Genomic DNA, 13,954 nt, shown 5'->3' with positions numbered 1-13,954 from the left:
CCTTTGATTTTTTTTTTTATTTTATTGGGTTATTTTACGACGCTATATCAACATCTAGGTTTTTTAGCGTTTGAATGAAATGAAGGTGATAATGCAGGTGAAATGAGTCCGGGGTCCAGCACCGAAAGTTACCCAGCATTTGCTCGTATTGGGTTGAGGAAAAACCCCGGAAAAAACCTCAAACAGGTAACTGCTCCGACCGGGATTCGAACCCGGGCCACCTGGTTTCGCGGCCAGACGCGCTGACCGTTACTCCACAGGTGTGGGCTTATCCTTTGAAGAGGTGGAAAAATTCAAATACCTGGGAGCAACAGTAAGAAATATAAATGATACTGCGGAAGAAATTAAACACAGAATAAATATGGGAAATGCCTGTAATTATTCCGTTGAGAAGCTTTTATCATCCAGTCTGCTGTCAAAAAATCTGAAAGCTAGAATTTATAAAACAGTTATATTACCGGTTGTTCTTTATGGTTGTGAAACTTGGACTCTCACTTTGAGAGAGGAACATACGTTAAGGGTGTTTGACAATAAGGTGCTTAGGAAAATATTTGGGGCTAAGAGGGATGAAGTTACAGGAAAATGGAAAAAGTTACACAATACAGAAATGCACGCATTGCATTCTTCACCTGACATAATTGGGAACATTAAATTCAGACGTTTGAGATGGGCAGGGCGTGTAGCACGTATGGGCAAATCCAGAAATGCATATATAGTTTTAGTTGGGAGGCCGGAGGGAAAAAGACCTTTGGGGAGGCCGAGACGTAGATGGGAAGGTATAATTAAAATGGATTTGAGGGAGATGGGATAGAATGGTAGAGACTGGATTAATCTTGCTCAGAATAGAGACCAATAGCGGGCTTGTGTGAGATCGGCAATGAACCTTCGAGTTTCTTAAAAGCCAGTAAGTAAATAAGTAAGTAATAATAATAGCCAGCGATTTTCTTCTGGAGAAAAAGGTGGTGTAACTCTGTGTAGAATATTTTATAGAGGCCCGGAAGATGATTAATGTTCACGGAATTTTGTAGTTTTTAATCTCCTTTACGTAGACTTTCAAAGTATTAAAAACAAAGTTATTCACACATATTTCGGTTCCGTGATGAAAAATGCAACAAAAATGTGCTAGAACGCCGTCCCAGTGCGTTCCGCCAGAAAAAAAAAAGCAGTGGTAACAATTTCTATGTAGTGTCGGATATCCAATGTTGTAAACAGGTCGATGTTAATACGCAATCGAAAAAAAAAGACAAGCAACAACTCGAGTAGCATTAGAAAAAAACAAAGGTATGTGTCAAAAATTCGAACTATCTATGCTGGATGTCCGATAAGAGATTTTTATTGTCGTTTTTGAAAACGCACCTATTTAAATTAATGTGAAGTCTGCGCTTGATGTTTTGCACAGAGTTTCTTTATACGTGGCCTTATGGTTGACTGGCCAATACGTAAATCATATTCAAGATGCAGAAGTTTGTTCTTTAGTTTAGATTCCACTATTTTCAGGGTAGAAAATGCTGATTAACAAAAGTATGACATTGAGAACGACAGTTCTAAAAGTATTTTTAGTTTATTTGGCACCATCGACTGATTTAACAAAACATTTCCGCATATAAGACACGCCGCGTAAAACTACATTGCAAGTATTCATCACTATATTTACGAAATGCAGTACATTTTTGTGAACCCTGAAGGGAATTTTCGCTCACATTATTTGAATTAGCACTGCTGTAATCTAACCCAGAACTTGATTCAGATTGTCTTTCTCGAATTAAAAAATTTGTCCATGATAAAATCTAAATAAAGCACTTTTGATAAAATAGTCGCATTATCACCCGTTCACACATGTATACCGAAACTGACCAATATGTTCTAACGATTCTAAACCCTGTTTCTTACGAAGTGGAAGGAGTAAACGAATTACTAAGCATTGTTGCAGGTGTTCACTTTCAATGAAATTATCGCCAGGCAGAAAAGTTAAACAGCATTGTTGTAGATGTTCATTTTTATTGGGTTATTTTACGACGCTGTATCAACATCTAGGTTATTTAGCGTCTGAATGAAATGAAGGTGATAATGCCGATGAAATGAGTCCGGGGTCCAGCACCGAAAGTTACCCAGCATTTGCTCGTATTGGGTTGAGGGAAAACCCCGGAAAAAACCTCAACCAGGTAACTTGCCCCGACCGGGATTCGAACCAGGGCCACCTGTTTTCGCAGCCAGACGCGCTGACCGTTACTCCACAGGTGTGGACTAATGTTCATATTTCATTGGTAAAGTCTGTCTCAAAATAAAATGTACCATATCAAAGACTTAGTTGTAAATAAAAAATGTGTTGTAAAGAAACTTTCTGTATGGCAAAAAAATTACTTTCTAATTCCAAAATTTCGCAACACACTCCATGGGGCTCCGCGACACACCAGTGCTGGATAACTTTCGGTGCTGGACCCCGAACTTATTTCACCGGAATTATCACCTTCATCTCATTTAGACGCTAAATAACTTGAGATGTTGATATAGCGTCGTAAAATAACCTAGGCCTACTAAATTAAAAAATTATAGATATACATATCAGTCACAACCTCAATCAGAGGTATAACAAAAATTAAACAGTATATATTTTTCTTACGAGTTTAAAAACAATGTACATGACAATGACCTTAAACTTCCCTGTTCATAACAAGACAGGTAAAGAGGTTATTCAGAGCAACATAGCCAAAATATGTGCGCTCCCTACTGATTGCACAGCGTTACACAATCTCGTAATTCATATACTTTAAAATGCACATTTTTCTGGAAAACTATTCGTAAGACAGCAAAATGTTATTTGACTTTTTGGTTGCTCTTTACTAAAGGAGTCATCCACCAAAATTAATGACATTATTTACGGTTCACCCTGTATATTCTCTGATTATAATTAGCTGGTGACGGAGAGGTGTGACTGAAGGAGAGAACGTTATTAATGTACTAGCACATCCGTCCCATGAGCTACATATTTTTACGCACGTTCATGCTCGAATACAATTAAACAAGGAACACAATCAAAAAGAAAAACTTCACAACTTTGTATACATGTTCGAATACAAACCCGGAAGGCATTAAAAACACAACCACCCCTCAGCAAAAACACAAATTCGGAACACACTTAAAAACATCCTAACAGTAAAGCATGCATGTTTAATTTAGAATACTTTCAGAAAGAATAATCTCACAGTTATACATGTTCAAACACAAGTAAAGTAGGAAAACAATAAAAAAAAAACAAACCTCTCAGCTAAACACTAACTCGAAACGCACCAAAAAGCCAATCTCGCAGCCAGGCGTACTGTTTGATACTGAAAGTGAGAACGTCCGTACCACAACAGTGGCGCTGATTGCAAGAACGTCGACAGAACAGCGGTAAGCTACAGTCAGCATCAATAACCTGTTGCATGTTACGAAATCGGACAAGGCGACACTGTTGCATAGGCGCCGACTACGTGGGTGCTTCGGGGCTCAAGCACCCAGCATATAGGCCATATTTAATACAAGCTTAGCACACACTGAATTTTTGTGTTGAAATTAATTTTGATTTCGATTTCGTGCCATGATATGATGAAAAAAAATCATAGACCATACCTAGAGAAGAATAAAGCAGTGTATATAGTATTTATGGACCTAGAAAAGGCGTTTGACAGAGTAGATTGGAATAAACAGATGGGGATCCTAAAGAAAATTGGCGTGGATAGGAAAGAAAGGAGGCTGTTCAGTAACCTTTATATGAACCAACGAGTCAAAGCCAGGATAGGAAAAGAAATATCAGAAGGAAGTGAAATAGGGAGAGGAGTTCAACATCTACTTGGAGGATTTAATGAAAAACTGTTTTCAGAATATGGGATTCAATTTCTTCTCCAGTTTTTCCTTTATTTGTTCAGGCGAAGTTAAAATTGTCGCCTTTTAAGTCCTTGTACCCACAATTTTCATTGTTATATGTCGCATAAGGCATAACTTGCATAACAGTGGAATGTTGTTTCCATTATCACCGTAGACTCATCCGACGAGAGAGACGCTGTTGGTGATTAACTTTTCCTTTTTTTTTTTCCATTGTTGCTGGATTTGCTCCCTGTTTCCCCATTTGTTAATTCCATTGTGATTCTCTACCTTCATTCTTTCAAAATTTTCATTTTCCGCCTGAGAGAAGTTTTCAAATGGAGAGTGCGCTGATTTTGGAACTATCCCAGGGTTGTAGCCTAAGAAATAAGTCCACTTACACGGAATCCATTGACAGCATTTTCTATGGAACACGCCTTTCCCCAAGCTTGGTTGTTTAATCCACGAATGATAGAAACTGGCAATGAAAGACTCAGGTTTTCTCACAGAAAGAGTTTTGGGCGACAATTTTTGAAAGCATGAAACTAAGTTTTGCCTGCCTTTTGTTTCTTTTTCGTACTTCATTGTGATATCAGTACATTATTTTTCAATGTGCAGATGCCATTTAATACGTTCCTTTACCAAAACCTCTTGTCCTTATAGAACTTTTTTAGACTTGTAATATGGCCACTCAGTCTTGTAAAATGGCCACTACATTGCCATACTACAAGAATGTGCATATCGATGCAGTTAATGGTCTGCATAATTAATGGCACTACGGACAGAAATTTTGACCAAAGACAAGTGAACACAAAGAAGAATATACCATCACAATAAACTGTAAGGAAAAAACGTAGCTCTTAAAGTAAATACATACAATATGTGTATACTGAAAAAAAACACCTTTCTTACTCACTTCCAAGTGCAAGAGATATTATCAATACCTTAATTTTCTAAAATACTCGCTACACAATCGAACCACAGCTCATACACAAACATAACGGATAACACTTCCTTGCCAAAGGATTCTCATGTTTGTCAGACGAATTACCAAGGCACTACAATTCAAAATTAAATTTTTGGCCATTTTAAAAGACTGACCATGTTACAGGTTTTTTTTTTTAACTCGCTGTTATTTATACTCGCTTTAACATCTTTGGTCATATCGCGAGTTAATCTTTGGTTGAAATCCTAAGGCCTGCATACTATTGTTGAGACTGGTTCTATTGTTGTGAACTAGATGGCGACTGTATATGTAGACCTATTACTGATTTATTATGAATATGATTTCGGTGATGAATGAGCCCGGTGATTTTCAGGGATGTTGTGGCCCGAATTTCCTGGCATTTGCCTTACGGTTGAAGACAAACCCTGAAAAACCTCAACCAGGAAATTCAACCCGACCGGGAATCGAACCCGGGTCCTCTGCGTAAGAAACCAGCATGCTGACCCCTACATCACAGAGGTGGTCATTACAGGGTTTGATCCCAATGTAGGCTTTAAAACAGAATATAATCTAATAATTTTACACGATGCAATTTTAAAAATTTGCGTTAGCAACCTATCGATCCAGTTCTTTTTCAGGAAAGACTAACTACCCTACCGCCAATGCACCAATGTTGAATTTTCTTATTTAATTACCCATTTTCTCTGGAACTACTGAAGATGTATTGATATTTTTATGGGATAAAGATACAAGGTCTTTAATAAAGCTGATGTAGATTTATAAAGAAATAGAAGTTGTAAAAATTATTTGCATATTTTTAATAATGTCGATTCTATTGTTATTTTTGTGCAAATGCCGAATTTTCTAAGGAACTATACAGTATAGAAGGATAACGTTTTAAACACATGTTGACAACAATACAATAATGGAATGATTGCGCAATAAAAGATATATGTCTATTACTTCAATAGAAAAAATATTTCACATGAAACAAAATTAAAATTATTTTAGAAAATACATTTCGTACAACTTGTATATTCTTTTTATAAATCTGTGTCCGTTTCCTTACTTGTATCTTTATCCTCTAAAAATTTCAGTACGATAGGCTATCTTCAGCAGAGCCTAAGATAATGGGTCATTAAATAAGCATATTTTACATTGACGGAGTAGGGTAGTTAATCTCCCCTTCACTCCAGTATAGGCCTACACATTAATTAGTATTCTTACAATCAGTCGAAGTCGATATGGAATTGTATTATTATCTTATTACTCTCTTATACAATATGTCCACAGAAATATTCCGGGGTTATAAACTGCTATAATTCTGTCACTATGTGTTTTACGAAATTCATACCGGTGTCATTAGAAAGAACAGATCAAAGAATTTCAGGAAATGCGTAATTGATAATTATTGACCGAAACAACAGATGGCAGCACAAGAAGAAAGAAAAAACGCCGTTTCCGCTAATTACAAGTCATTAAGGCAGTGATTTCCAACCGGTGTGTCGCGCAGCCCCATGGAGTGCGTCGCGAAATTTTGGAATTGATAAATAAATTTTATGTCACCCAAAAAGTCTCTTTACAACGCATTTTTTATTTACAAAGATGTCTTTGATATGGTACATTTTATTTTGATACAGACTTTACCAATGAAACGTGAACGCCTGCAACAATGCTCAGTTCAGTTTTTCTGCCTGGCGATAATTCGAATGAAAGTGAACACCTGCAACAATGCTTAGTAATTCGTTTACTCTTCTCACTAAGTAGTAAACAGAGTTTAAAATCGTCAGAACATAATATTGTTCAGTTTCAGTAGGCCTGCAGGTGACAATGCGACTATTTTATCAAAAGTGCTTTATTTAGATTTTTTCATGGACAAATTTTTTTATTCGAAAAAGACTAGGATATGAATCAAGTTCTGGGTTAGATTATAGCAGTACTAATTCAAATCATATGTGAGCGAAAATTTCCTTCAGAGTTCACAAAAACGCACCGCGTTTCGTAAATATAGTGATGAATACTTGCAATATGGTTTTACGTGGCGCGGAGATGAATATGAACAAAATCCCGAGTGTCTTATAATGTGGAAATGTTTTGTCAAATCAGTCGGTGGTGCCGAATAAACTAAAAATACATCTCCCCATCCGTTTTAAAATATTCTACACAGAGTTCTACTACCTCTTCTCCAGAAGGAAAGCACTGGTTATTATTATTATTATTATTATTATTATTATTATTATTATTAATAATAATAATAATAATAATAAAAACAAGTGTCGGCCTGGTTGGCATAGTTTGTATAGCGCTGGCCTTCTATGCCCGAAGTTGCGGGTTCGATCCCGGGCCATGTCGTTGGCATTTAAGTGTGTTAAATGCGACAGGCTCATATCAGTAGATTTACTGGCATGTAAAAGAATACCTGCGAGACAAAATTCCGGCACACCGGCGACGCCGATATAACCTCGGCAGTTGCGAGCGTCGTTAAATAAAACATAACAATAAAAACAAGCGTGTCACGATATCACGGGCGTTCAGTAAAGTGTGTCATCAGTCAAAAAAGGTTGGGAACCACTGCATTAAGGCATTGTTGGATATAAGCAAATTGTGTTAAATGATCTGAATGTTAAATTTTTAAGTCTGTGTGAATTCTGCGGCATTTAGAGACTTATTTAGGTTATGGCGAATCCACAGGAACGTAGTACATAATAATTCTCGAAAGTCTGTGCGTAGAGCAGTTAAACATTTCTAAATCCACCGTTTCTAAGGTCCTACGTTCTCGTCTGCGATTTCACCCCTACAAACTGCAATTATGCATAAGTTGAAACCTGATGACCATGCAAAATGACGTGTTTTCTGTGAAAATTTATGGACACTAATGGCGGATGATAAAGACCTCTAAGCCAAATTCATTTTTAGTGACGAGGCAACGTTCCATTTCAATAAGAAAGTAAACAAGCACAGTGTTGATTTGGGGGAGCGACAATCCATATTTCATTTTGGAGGTTGAACGTGACTCCCCTAAGCTAAATGTGTTTCGTACCGTTTCGAAACGGAAAGTGTTTGGCCCATTTTTCTTTCAAGAGAACTGTCCCGGTATGAGTTATCTTGGTATGCTTATTGAGTGGCTGTTTCCACAATTGGAAGAAGGCAACTAATTTCTTTTCCAACAAGATGGAGCACCTCCTCACTCCTAACATTCAGATCATTTAACACAATTTGCTTATATCCAACAATGCCTTAATGACAAGCGAAATAGCGGAAACGGCGTTTTTTTTTCTTCTTGTGCTGCCATCTGTTGTTTCGATAAACAATTATCAACTACGCTCTGGCGCGATCTGAAAACCAAGTAAGACAACCAGAATGATGAGGGAGGAAAGGAAGTGGCGAGAATAAGTGGGGTTCCATATGCCTGATAATTAGGAGTGAGGGCAAAACCCCGAAAAAAAAAAAACCTCACCCAGGCATCTCGTTCCAAGAGAGGAACCGAACCCTGGCCCGCTGGGTTCGGGAGCGAAGTTGCTACCACGAGGACACAGCGGTGGACTATTTACTGTGTTAATTTTTAGGAAATTACCTGGTTGACCAGTTTTGAAGTGTTATTCTTCATTGTCCAAAGCCTAGTGAAGATCCCGCGCTATCTTCAGGTTTCCTGTTGTGGTGGAGTATGTTCATGATTGTGTCGCAAAGAGTGTGTTTTGAAATTGAACACTCAATTTAAAAACAGACAGGAATTAGTGCAGTCTTTTTAAACATAGGCTATAGGGTCATTAACATAGGCTATAGCGTCATTCTCTTGCAGTGAGTAGGAGGAGGTGAGTGCACCCTCCCCCTTCTAACAATATTTGGGCGCCCATGATCTAAATTTCTAAAGTAAAGCATCTTTCCCTCCCCTACCCAGAATAGTGTATTAAAAGTCGGGGGAAAGGGGAAGTTAAACAGAATAAAAAAGATAATAATAATAATAATAATAATAATAATAATAATAATAATAATAATAATAGAATAGCTCACTTTGTTCAGAACCTAAAATATTAATATAAATTAATAAAATTCTTCAAATTATTCACGATTGTACACAGCTCCACAGAATGCTACTATGCCTTGTTTGTGAACATACTGTGTATCATCTGTAGCGAGCGGCAGCAGGTCGAGGCGCGTTTGATATCTATACTCCTCGCTGTACTCACTCTCAATGAGATCTACTGCTTTGGTACGAACTTCCTAGCTCCGGTTATAACATTACGTTAAATATATTAGCATTATTAATTTCTATTAATTTCTCTTGATTAAAACTTAACCTATGTTGCTACTATAAAAGTTACAAAAAATTATGTAATATATATTTGTTAAAAGTAAATTATTTTTGCAAAATTTTCCAGTTTCTGATTCGTAGCCTATACAATATGTAATAATATTTGTTAAAACATTTGCGTGTTACTTAATGGTTCCTTGTCTACATTTTATATATTGATTGTAATACAATTTATTATTTAAAGCGAATTTCAAGTTTATGTCAATTTCTATAAGGTCTATGATATGTTGACTACACATTAAAGTTCCAGTTCGGTTTTTTTATGTAATATGGGGCAGACACAGCTGTTTAATTACGTGACGTGTCGTGACGGTTGTTCGTTAATTTTCTGAAATAATATGGATTGAATGTTACTTTTATGTAAAGTCTTTAAAGTCGGTTCTTGAGCTTTATCTTTTAATGTCATAGAAAATAGCTCGTGGGCTTGTACAATATTATTTCTGTTACTATTACTGCTTTCAAATTCATTTCCACTAAACGTCTTAATTTCAGTGACGAGTGTAATATGGCTAATCTAACAAAGAAGTAGCTCTAACACAACAGGAATACTCTATGTCTTATTCGTGTACTTTTCGGTAATCTCATTTACAATTTAATTGCGTTGCATAACCATGAGAACTAGAGATGAACAACGATCGAGACGGCAGGACTGACGGCGCCCGCATGACAGTGTTGTGTAAGTCGCGTCGTTGACGTGGGGACTGGTTGTGAGCGTTTCGAGACGCCAAGATTGATCACTCCCGAAGTCCTGAACGTCAACCTTGAATCGCCACAATAAATTGTTTGTACCCGACTGCACGTTTATCTGCTTTGGCAACTGTTATGTGTGTATGAACAGTCAAGTCGCCTATCTAAGCATCATCTCTGCTTTCGGTGTATAATGGTTCGTTCCCCAGTCTTTGTTTAATTACTGGGCCATTGTTGAAAGGCTGGGAATTTTCTTTTCATATGTTTGGGCTCAAGTGTGCAATCTCAAGTAAAAAGATATTAACGTTATGTTTTGGGTTTCTTAGAAATTAAAATTTATTTGAAAATTGTTTTTTTTTCTATTTATATAGCCGTCAGTAATATCCTATGGTAGAACCGGAATATTTTTATAACTGAGATACTGTTTTGTTTTGTCTTTTTGTCTCATTTAATCATTTATAGGCCCAGTTTCACCAACCCTTGTTAAATAACATCTCGTTAAGGCAGTTTGACAGTAAACTTAACGGTAGAGATGTTTCATCAACTGCTGTTACTGCTAACATCATGTTAAACCCACTCTTAAATTAACGTAGCATACTTCCACAGTTAAATCCTTAACGTCCTGTTACAGCGTGAATCATGGCGCGAGTGAACGTATGTTACACGCCGCATTATTATATCGAGATATATTTGCAGTGAAAACAATTAGCTGCATTTTTAATTATTCACAATAGATATGTTCATAAATATTAAAATGATTAATATTAATATTAGCACTGCATGCACAGTAAAGAGAAGATATGTGCTTATTAACGTAAGCATTTCTGTGATTATTTCCTATTAATAGTCAGATATAATTGCAGATTTTCATAACGATATTTCTTTATTTCACCGATTTAACAGTTCACATGTAATTATGACCAATGACGTGTGAAGATATGTTAGATATATAAGATATGAAAGTAATGTTAACCCTTACCATTGTACTATTCAGCATCACAAAAATTTTCATTTTCTATTGGTTCTATTTGATCCTGGATAATTGAAAGTATCTTCGTACAAATATCAACTTTGAGAGTGAAAGTACCACCATCAGTTTTCACGTGTTCCACTGTATCTTGTGCATGACCCGTCTTAGCATTTCTTTTAATATTTTAATAACATTGATTTCTTTCGTAGTTTGCGTTTTTACATCCAAATGCGATTGAAAATATTGGGTTAAAGAAACCCATGTTTGTTCCTTTTTCCTAATGAAAGTTCCATCACTACGTTTGAGTTCAATTACATTCATATAATTGCTAGATCTATTAAAATAATTATATTTCTCATATGAGGTAAAATTACTGCTCCTTACACTCTCTTTTTCTGATTTCCGTTGTAATTGTGTTAGTCTCCAATATTTCCACAATGTAAAAAATACTATTCTCCGCTAAAATAAATGACTACACGAACTAAAGGCACATTTAGTAAACTTTCATATAATCACTGCTTCTTTGATTCCTGTTACATTACTCTTAACATCATGTTACCTAACCAAAGTACCTCAAATGGTTGGTGAAACACTATTGCACTAACAGGATGTTTAATTTTTAACAATACGTTAGTCAACATGCTGTTTGTGTTATTTTAACGAAGTTTGGTGAAACTTGGCCATAATGTTGTTTGTTTCAATTATGTATGTTGTTCGGGGTTGCGAAGTTTTTGCACGAAGACCGGTTGCTGTTTCGGGAGTGATGAGCGAGACTCGAGGCGTGCGGGAGTGACGAGTCGAGACTCGAAAGAGAAATGCAACGAACACAGCGAGCGAGAGCGGCAGTTAGTGGTTCATCTCTAATGAGAACAATCACGCCACTCCATAGTTAAAGGAATGAAATCAATGTGAGAATAATGATGCTACAAAATCACGATGAAGACGCAGATTCACCACTTGTACCTTTGTGACCTACTATGCCTCTCAAACCCCCCCCCCAAAAAAAATTCTACATTCGTATGACTGCAAATGTCACTTAGGCCTAAATCTTATAATCTCGTTCCAAGCTACCCCCTCAAATTTAATTACAACATGGGCATTCTTAGTAAAGCTAGAACTAAGCTTTTAAAGTCTTCTGTGACAATAGTAATTTATTTTTTTAAATTCGACTTAACCAAAGATATAATAGGCCTATCCCCCTCACATCACTATTCCCGAGCAATAATAATGCTATTAATACTATACTAAAAGCCAGGTTATGAACCGACTAAACCGGAAGCAACATTCTGCTGCTCTCTTTCTGAGCTCTATTGCCACATAGTGGCGCGAGATTCAAAGCATGTTCAGCGTTTGTCACCGATATGTTTAAAATAACTACTGTCTATAGTTCTCGATAACACTATCAACAATATTAGTAATTAAAATTTTTGTTTTTAATGTAAGCACGAGCTAATGACGCTGGTACGAATGCGACTCGTAAAGCACGTTGTGCTGCAAATGAACTGGGAAGTTTGGCTACACTGTCTCCGTGATTCCGTTGCCAGATTTTCGTTAGCAGACGACATTTCCACGTGAGGTCTAATGAAAAGCTCTATACTCCTTTTCCCCTCCAACCCCCCATACTCAACGTGTCATCGCTGCACAGGCTACTCCTCTAACCCGCACTTTCCTCTCGCCATGCTATCTACTTCCTGTTTAGTCGGTTCATAACCTGGCTTTTAGTACTGAAATCCAGGTTATGAACCGACTAAACCGGAAGCAACGTTCTGTTGCTCTCTTTCTGAGCGCGAGATTCAAAGCGTGTCACCGATATGTTTAAAATAACTGTCGTAGCTGTGTTTTCAATTACTGTAATAAATAAATATATAACGAATTCAAACATTTCAGTTGAACAACGATTCAATAATAATAATAATAATAATAATAATAATAATAGTGTTACTAAATATGTCAAAATATATTATAGTTGGGAATGTCTCACAGGGTTCAGAAGAGGTTTGGTTGCGAGTTGTGCTACGAATGTGCCTGTCACTTCAACCCGAAATTCATCTATTTTTTTTCCTTAAAATAATATCCGTGACGCCTAGAAACAATATCTTTTCTATCAATAAGCAAGGATTCGCGCTTCCATCTCATATATTTGAACCCCATGTCCGCAAGAAGTCGCCTCAGGGTTGTGTCTGAAAATGTCGGCAGATCTCCGTCCTCGTTTATTAATCTCAGTACCTTTTTTATAGGGTGGGTAGATCATTTTCCTTGTACAGATCTTGCACTTTCCTCCTTATTGCAGCTGTGGTAAATTTGTCGTACTTATCCAAGCGGGTAAATTTGCGATCATTATGGCCTCCTTTTCCTAGGTGCTGTTAGTTTGTTTCCTTTTTGGACCGATTTCTACAATGCAAGCACCGTAGAGTACGCCTCAGCCGTTGGCCGCGCTGCTTCTTCTACCGATGTGATGCCTTCATTTACACGTTTTTTGTCGATAATGCTTATATTATACAGACAAAATCATTTCTCTCCCTCTCCAGACTTAAAAACTCTCTTCCTTTTTGTATCGTAGCACTCGGGAGAATTCATTATTCTATTCAAGTAGTAGGGTCTACTGTATATACAGTACAGTAGTTCTCGATAACACTATCAACAATATTAGTAATTATTAAAATTACTGTTTTGAAGAAAGTACGAGCTAATGACGCTGGTACGAAATGACACTCGTAATGCACGTGGTATTGCAAATGAACTAGGAAGTTTGACTACACTGTCTCCATGATCCTGTTGCCAGATCTTCGTTAGCAGATATTTTCACGTGAGGTCCAATGAAAAGCTCCGTTCTCCTTCGCCCCCCCCCCCCAACACTCAACGTATCAGCGCTGTATAGCTACCCCTGTAACAAGTACTTTCCTCTCGCCCTCCCAACTACTTCCTGTTTAGCCGGTTCATAACCTGGCTTTTAGTGTAATATCCCTGGCAACCAAGAGATAGACCCACTAATCTGGAAATTTTCCATTTTGAAGAATATACCGTTTTACACACGTCTTCGATTGGACAACATAACACGAGGTTCATCAGCAGACTCTTTCGATTTAGAATTTAGAAAAATGGAAGATAACGATGTTGTTAAAATCTGTCATAGATATTTGGCAACGAATGGTATTAAAATAAATTGGACTAGCACCAAAAAATGAACTGGATAATATTA

The sequence above is a fragment of the Periplaneta americana genome, chromosome 4 (assembly GCF_040183065.1).
Source record: "Periplaneta americana isolate PAMFEO1 chromosome 4, P.americana_PAMFEO1_priV1, whole genome shotgun sequence".
Classification (NCBI taxonomy): Eukaryota; Metazoa; Arthropoda; class Insecta; order Blattodea; family Blattidae; genus Periplaneta; species Periplaneta americana.
This window is presented reverse-complemented; position numbering follows the sequence as displayed.